We start from the raw sequence: 7,215 nt of genomic DNA, 5'->3' as shown, positions 1-7,215 counted from the left end.
GATATGGACTTTTCCATTTTAGGATGCTGGCTTTCAGATGAGGCTGTGATGTGGACAGAGAACAATTTCCAGAGTCAATTCACTCCTTCTGTCATGTGGGTCTTGGGGATAGAACTCAGGTCATCAGGCTTGGCAGCAAGTGCCTGTACTCACTTTGCTGGTTCACCAATGGTTTAAAAAGCATAAGGGGGCTACGAGTCTGAGGGAGGTAAAACTAAAACAAGGAGTGGATCCTATCAGCAAGCTGGGCTGCTTGGTTTAAGGTCATGAAGATCAAGTTCCTGGAGATCTACCTGTTCTCTCCACCCATTAAGGAATCTCAGATTATTGGTTTTTTCCTGGGCAAATCCCTAAAGTATGAGGTTCTAAAGATCCTGCCAGAGCAGAAGTGGCTTGGACTGGCTGGGGGACCAGGTTTAAGGCTTTTGTCGCTACTGGGGACTACAGTGCTCACATTGGTGTTGGTGGTAAATTCTCCAGGAGGTAGGCACTGCCATCTGAGGGGGCCATCATTGGCCAAGCTTTACATCATGCTTGTGCAGAGAGGCTTATTGGGGCAACAAGATTGGCAAGCCCTATAAGTCTGTGCAAGATGATAGGCCACTGTGGCTCTGTGTTGGTGTGTCTCATCCCTGTGCCCAGAGGCACTGGCATTGTCTCTGCTCCTGTGCCCAAGAAGCTACTGATGATGGCTGGTGTCGATGACAGCTACACATCAGCCAGAGACTGCACTGCCACCCTGGGCAACTTTACCAAGTCCACCATTGATGTCATCTCCAAGACCCACAGTTACCTGACCCCCGACCTCTGGAAAGACAGTGTTCACCAAGTCTCCTTATCAGGAATTCACTGATATCTTCTGTAAACCCACACCAGAGTCTCTGTTCAGAGGACCCAGGCTCCAGCTGTGACTACCACATAAGGGTTTTTATAGAAGAAAAATAAAGTGAATGAAGTCTGTTAAAAATAGACAGACAGACAGACAGCATAGAGAAGACAGGTGTAGCAGTATTTGCCTATGGTCCTGACTAATTAGGAAGCCAAGGCAAGCCCAGAATTTGGAGGTCAGCCTGGGCAACACAGTGAGACACTGGCTGAAAGACAAAACAGAAATCAAGAGCAAAAGGGGAATTCCTATCCAGAAAAGATGGAGTGAGGAAGAATAGTCAATGCAATCAGAAAATCTGAAAGAATGTATAGAGTTTCATGATAATGAAACGGATTGGGCAGGTTGACTGGGAAAGAACTCAAAGTTCCGAAGCTGGACCAGCCCTGGTCTCCATCCTCCTATGCTTTTGCTTGTATGTGAAGCAGTCTCAAACCCACACCAGAGTCTCAAAGGCTTAGCCCACAGTCAGTTTACCCAACTATTGAGAGGTAACTAGATCATGAGGGTTCTAACATCCCTGACAGGTTAATCCATTGATGAGTTCATACTGAATGGGGTATTAGGAGATAGGGCTTTGTCAGAGGAAATAAGTCCCTGGAAGCATGTCTATACCTGGGAGATCTCATCCAGCCCCTGCCTGCCTGCCTCTCGCTTCTTGTTTACCATAAGTGAAGATCAACACGCATGTACACACCCACACCCACAGAAACACACACACACACATTATAAACCAAGAGAGAGATGAAATAAACAGTTGTGACAGTTAAATAAACTGTCACAATATAATCCAAAGTTATTCAGCATATAAAGAACCACTAAAGTCCTGATAAGAAAATAGATATTCAAGAGATGCCCACCCCATAATTCCACATATAAATGTTAGAATTACGTGTCAAAAACATTTGAAAGTAGTGAGAATGACCGTGCTGCATGAAGGGGAATATTCCAGAAACAACATTTTAATAAAAGGCAACAACAAAATGGAAGACTTAACGACAAACCAAATGGAAAACGTATAATTAAAAAGTCACACTGACTGAAAACTTACTTGAGGGGGTGGGGGCGCTTCAGTTAGTGAAGACCTTACTCTGCAGGCCTGAGTGAGTGCCCAGCTGTGGTCCCAGCACCAGAAGAAGCTGGGTCAGCACAAGACCCACCCGCTCGGAGTCAAACTGGACAATGTCCCAGCAAGGAGAAACAATAGCACAAAGTCCCACCCCTAACCAAGAAGCCATTTGCAATTGACACCTGCTGGGAGAGGGAAATCAGTTTCTTCCAATGACATGTCAGATATTGAGTTATTGGGTCTATCAACCACTACAGGACAGGGCACGTGCTCAGGAGTCTTGGTCAACAGAAAATGGACTCGTGTGTGTGTGTGTGTGTGTGTGTGTGTGTGTTGTCTTATTTTGTCTTATTTTGCTTTGCCTTGGTATAGTTGGTGTTATTGTTTTGATTTTTCACTTTGGGGGTTTGTTTTATTTGAGAGAAAGAGAAAAAAGCATAAAGTTGGGTAAGTAGGGAGGGTGGAGGCTTTGGGAGGGGTTGGGAGACAGGAAAAAACTATGGTCAAAGTATACTGAATGAAAACCATTTTAAATGATAAATAAACAAACAGCTGGGTGCAGCCCTGTGTGCCTATAATCCCAGCATCAAGTCCAGCTCACAGTCCGGCCAGTGTAGCAGAATTGGTGAGCTCGAGGTTCAGAAAGTGACCTAGTCTCAAATATCAAAGTGAGAAGTGATGGAGAAAGACACCTGACATTGACCTCTGGCCTCCACATGGACATATACACACACACACACACACACACACACACACACACACACACACATACACACACATGAACACATACACATGAACACAAAAACACACACACATGAACACAACACATATATGCACACACACTGACACACAAGCACATTAACACACAAACACACACACACATGAACACACACAAACACGTGGACACATGAACACCCACAAACACATATACATGAATACATGCACACATGAATACACATACAAACACGCACAATTCATCGAGTGGAAATGAAGTCAAAGTTATATCAACTAAAGCTACAGCAATAGAAAATATAGGAGTAATCTAATCTGAACAATTAGAGATAAAAATAAAAGAGCCTGGAATATCTGTGGGGAAAACCAGGGGATCTAATATTTATGTTATACTGCTGGAGACAAAGTGGGAAAGATGGTGTTGTATGTAGAAAAAAAAAGTATATAAGCCACAGTGGTAGAGTAACTTCCCACAGTTCATTAAAAAAAAAAGAAGAGTTGAAGATGATGAAGATGATGAAGATGATTAGTGGATCCAAAACTGAATACAATCAAAGCAACCCACACATTAGGAATCAAACTGAAGAAAGAGAAAAACAAAGTATTTCTGAAAATAACAGAATGACTCCCTTCACACAGGGAAGCGATAACTCCAGTGACTGTACTTTTTTTTTTTTCTTTTCAGCAAAGCATAGAAGCAGAAAGGAGTTAGAATAACACGTTTTCTGTGTTGAAAGAAAGATCTGTCAGTTCGGAATTCTGTGTCCAGTGCTGGAAGAAAAATACTATCCATCAACAGTTACATATCCAAGCCTGGGGAGGTCGCTCGAGCTGGTCCAAGCACGCCCACACAAGCCTGGGGATGAGTCAGATTCCTGGAACCTATGTAAAACAGTGGACATTGAGGCAAGCATCTGTAATCCCAGCATGCAATGAAAGGGAAGGCAGACGAGAGGGAAAATCTGTCAGGAGCTTCCAGGCCAGGAGTACTCAGGGCAGAAGAAAATCCCTGCCTCAACGCAATGGAAGATGAGAACTCCCTCATGAAAGTGTCCTCTAACCCACACATGCACACACACCATGGCATGCATATGCACACATCGCTCATACACACACACACACACATACACACACGTGCACATGCACATGGACACACACACACACATAGCCAGGGTAGAGCACGCTTATAAACCTAACACTGCAGAGGCAGGATAATAATGAACCGCCTTGGGCTACATCATTCTCTGTCACGTTTTAAGTAAGATGAGTTTTATAAGAAGTAGGTGGTTGCATCTTACTTTTTAACATCTGTCTTCTTACTGTCAAATCTGGTGGCCAGTTCCTAAAACAGCCCCCACCCTTGCATGATCCTTCTTAAATACAGATAGCTGCTATGAATTGCTTCTAACCAGTACAAAATGGCCAACAATGGACGTCACTTCCTTGATCACATGACTTCCATCTTCCTTTCCTCTGTCACACATATTTTAAAGAACTTAGATTTTCCTAATTGTTTATCACATCAACTGTTCCTCCTTCCTGTTACATATTGACATCTCATTTCCTTTTACTGTGAAAATGTTCTTTTAGCATTTCTTTTAGGCAAGATGTGGTGGCCTGAAGATTCTTACTTTCTCTCCACCTAGAAGAGTCTTCTGTCTTCATTTCTAGGGATATTACCTAGGGATGGTACCTTCCACCATGGGCTGGCCTTCCCGTAACCATCACCAAGACAACCTCTCACAGATAAGGCCTAGGGATGGTGCCTCCCACAGTGGGCTGGCCGTCCCATAACAATCATCAAGACAACCTCTCACAGATATGGCCACAGGTCACTCTCATCTGAAGGTTTCCTCTTCCCAAGTGACTCTAGATGGTATTAAGTTGACAATAAAAACTGTCACATCAATAGAACTGAATGAATAACAAGTCGATAACAAGGGTTATAGATTTTCAACAATAGTGAAAGTAGACAGGAAATCAGAAAAAAAAAAAAAAAAGAATACCAATAACCACCTGACATCTTAACTGACATCTTGACTGCCCTGTCTGATAGCAGAATACACATTCCTTCCAAGACAATGTGGCACGTCTTCATATATACATATGGATTCTTTCCCAGCTAGGTCAGAAGCAACTCTGCCCCCAGAGAAATGGGGCCTTGGTGGGGAGTGAGGACTCAGTAGGAGGCAGACATTTTATTCAGTCTGGCCAAGACCTGACCTCCCTGAAGGTCACCGTAGGTCCATTAAAGGGCAGGTCTCATTTTAATTCAATTGCAACCAGTTTAAACAACTAAGGAAAAATTGTATTTGTAGAAAATTGTTTAAACAAGTTTGATCAGATTAGATCTGGTATGAGGGCTGGTGGGTATCTGGTTTTGAAACACGAAGTCCAATATTTTCTTTCTGTCTGGGAAAGATATGTGTTTAAAATGTGGTTCATATGAATTATCTTTCCAGTTTGGTTGTTAATCTGAATTGGGTTACACTTTAACTTGACCAGTCTCTAGCTTCTTGGATAAATAAGTATCATTACTAATTGTGGCTCCTAGGTGGTCATCATGAGTCTGAATTCATTTTCACCTTTATCCATCAGCCAAGGAGTCTGTGACTCCATATATACAATGGTGGTCTCTTCAATGGATGATTTAGTTCAGAAACTCTTCTAATAAAGAATGTGAAAGCATTTTATCAGAACTTCATTCTCCTTGAGACTATGGAAGGGTTGTTAAGCAGTGGCTGATATATTTACAAAGTGACTCTGCCCAGGGACACAGTGTCCTCTTGGATCCTCAGGGATTTCTTCTCTGAAAATGTACCCTCCTGAGGGTTTGGCATCTCATGAATTACTTTGGATGAAGTCATTCAACTGTGTTGTTCCCATGAAAAGAAAACCTTTCCCAAAAATATCTCCATGCAAAGGCCGGCCCATGGACACAGAGTTTTCTTCCACTGGAGGAAGTTCATCTCTAGATAAATAACGGGGAAAAGTGGTTTTTAGGCAAACAGATCGCTCCCAATGTGATTAAAACTTGGGTTAGTAAACAATGTTAGAAATGATTTAAGGGATAAGTGCTTTAATGTCAAAAAGAACTTCTAAGTCAGTGGACATAACAAACTATGTGAAAATCACTAAGGAGCCTTTAAATAAGAAACAAACAGAGTCTCAACATGCAGCCCACATGGATCTGGATGTGTGAGCCTCCTCCCTCAGTTTCTTGATGCTGGGGATTATTGATATGTGTCACCATGCCTACTTGTGAAAAAAATTTAATTACATTTATTGATTGTTAGGAAGAGGTGTCATAGTGCACGTGTGGAGGCAGAGGACAATTTCAAGGGTCATTGCTCATCTTTCCTCGTGTGTTTCTCAAGGGTTGAACTCAGGTGACCCAACCTGGCAGCAAGTGATTCTACCTGCTGAACCATGTCACCAGCCTCAGCCCTAACATCCTTCCTCTGGATTAAAAATATGTATAGAGAGGAACAGTGAAAAACAATTCTATATCTACAAATTCCATTCTATAGATTTAACCAACGACAGGTCGAAAGCTGTATCTGGGGCTGGAAAATGAGTCAACCCTTAAAAGCCCACAGTGCTTCTGACGAACGTTATTCATTTCCCAGAACCCACATCAGGGGCTCACAACCACCTGCAATACTAACCCTAAGGGATCCCACAATGCTCCTTGTGGCACCTGCACACACACACACACACACACAGAGAGAGAGAGAGAGAGAGAGAGAGAGAGAGACGCACACAGAAAACACAACCACACACAATTAAAAATAAATAGAGTCTTTCCTTAAACATTGTGTCTATGCAGGTAATGTACAGGATGTCTGTCCTCTCTCAGCAGCAGATCACAACAGCTATCTGCATAATTGATATTAATTAGGTTTGATTATGAATCTGAAGCTAACTTAGAGCTTACATAAGGAGGCACATGCAAATGTGCAAACGGTGTACCGCCTTATCCAAGGAAATTAACATCCACAGGGTTCGGTCTCCTCAGCATGCTCGGAGACTGACACTTGTAAATACAACTCTATAGGTGACTTTGTATTTCAATAATCTATGGAAACAGAAGGAAGATGATAAGATGCAGGGGAGCCTCGGAGTGTGTGGTTAGCATTTTTTTTTTTTTTTGAAGTTCTAAGTTCCATCCTCAGTGCCAGAAAAGGTATAACGTAGAATAACAATAGTAATCTAGCCATATCTTTCCTCCATAGCAAATATATAATTGAAGTATTTGTGAAACCATCTGGCAATGCTGCTAGATCAAGCTGGTTTAAACTGGTCAAAGCTGGTTCTAATCAGCGGGGGTAAGAGCTTTTGAAATCAGAGCCAGTCTGAGGGAGTTTAAAGCGGTCTGCTATGATATATGTGATCTTAAACTAGTTTCATTTAGAGTCTGTTTGCTCTGTTGAGAGTCACTTCACACCCTTTACCTCAACGGTAGGCAGCCAGGGAGCCACGCCCACCTTTCTTTCAGAACGGCCTTCTGCCCTTGTCCTGTCTAATC

The 7,215-nt window shown here is 42.5% G+C and overlaps 1 pseudogene; it reads left to right on the top strand.

Moving 5' to 3' along the window:
• Positions 1 to 266: 266 nt before the first annotated feature.
• LOC143438894 (small ribosomal subunit protein uS5 pseudogene) lies at positions 267 to 922 on the top strand (annotated as a pseudogene).
• Positions 923 to 7,215: the final 6,293 nt, after the last annotated feature.

This window comes from Arvicanthis niloticus, chromosome 26, assembly GCF_011762505.2.
Source record: "Arvicanthis niloticus isolate mArvNil1 chromosome 26, mArvNil1.pat.X, whole genome shotgun sequence".
NCBI classification, from domain to species: domain Eukaryota; kingdom Metazoa; phylum Chordata; class Mammalia; order Rodentia; family Muridae; genus Arvicanthis; species Arvicanthis niloticus.
The sequence above is the reverse complement of the archived record's forward strand: the minus strand, read 5'-3'. Positions and strand labels throughout refer to the sequence as shown.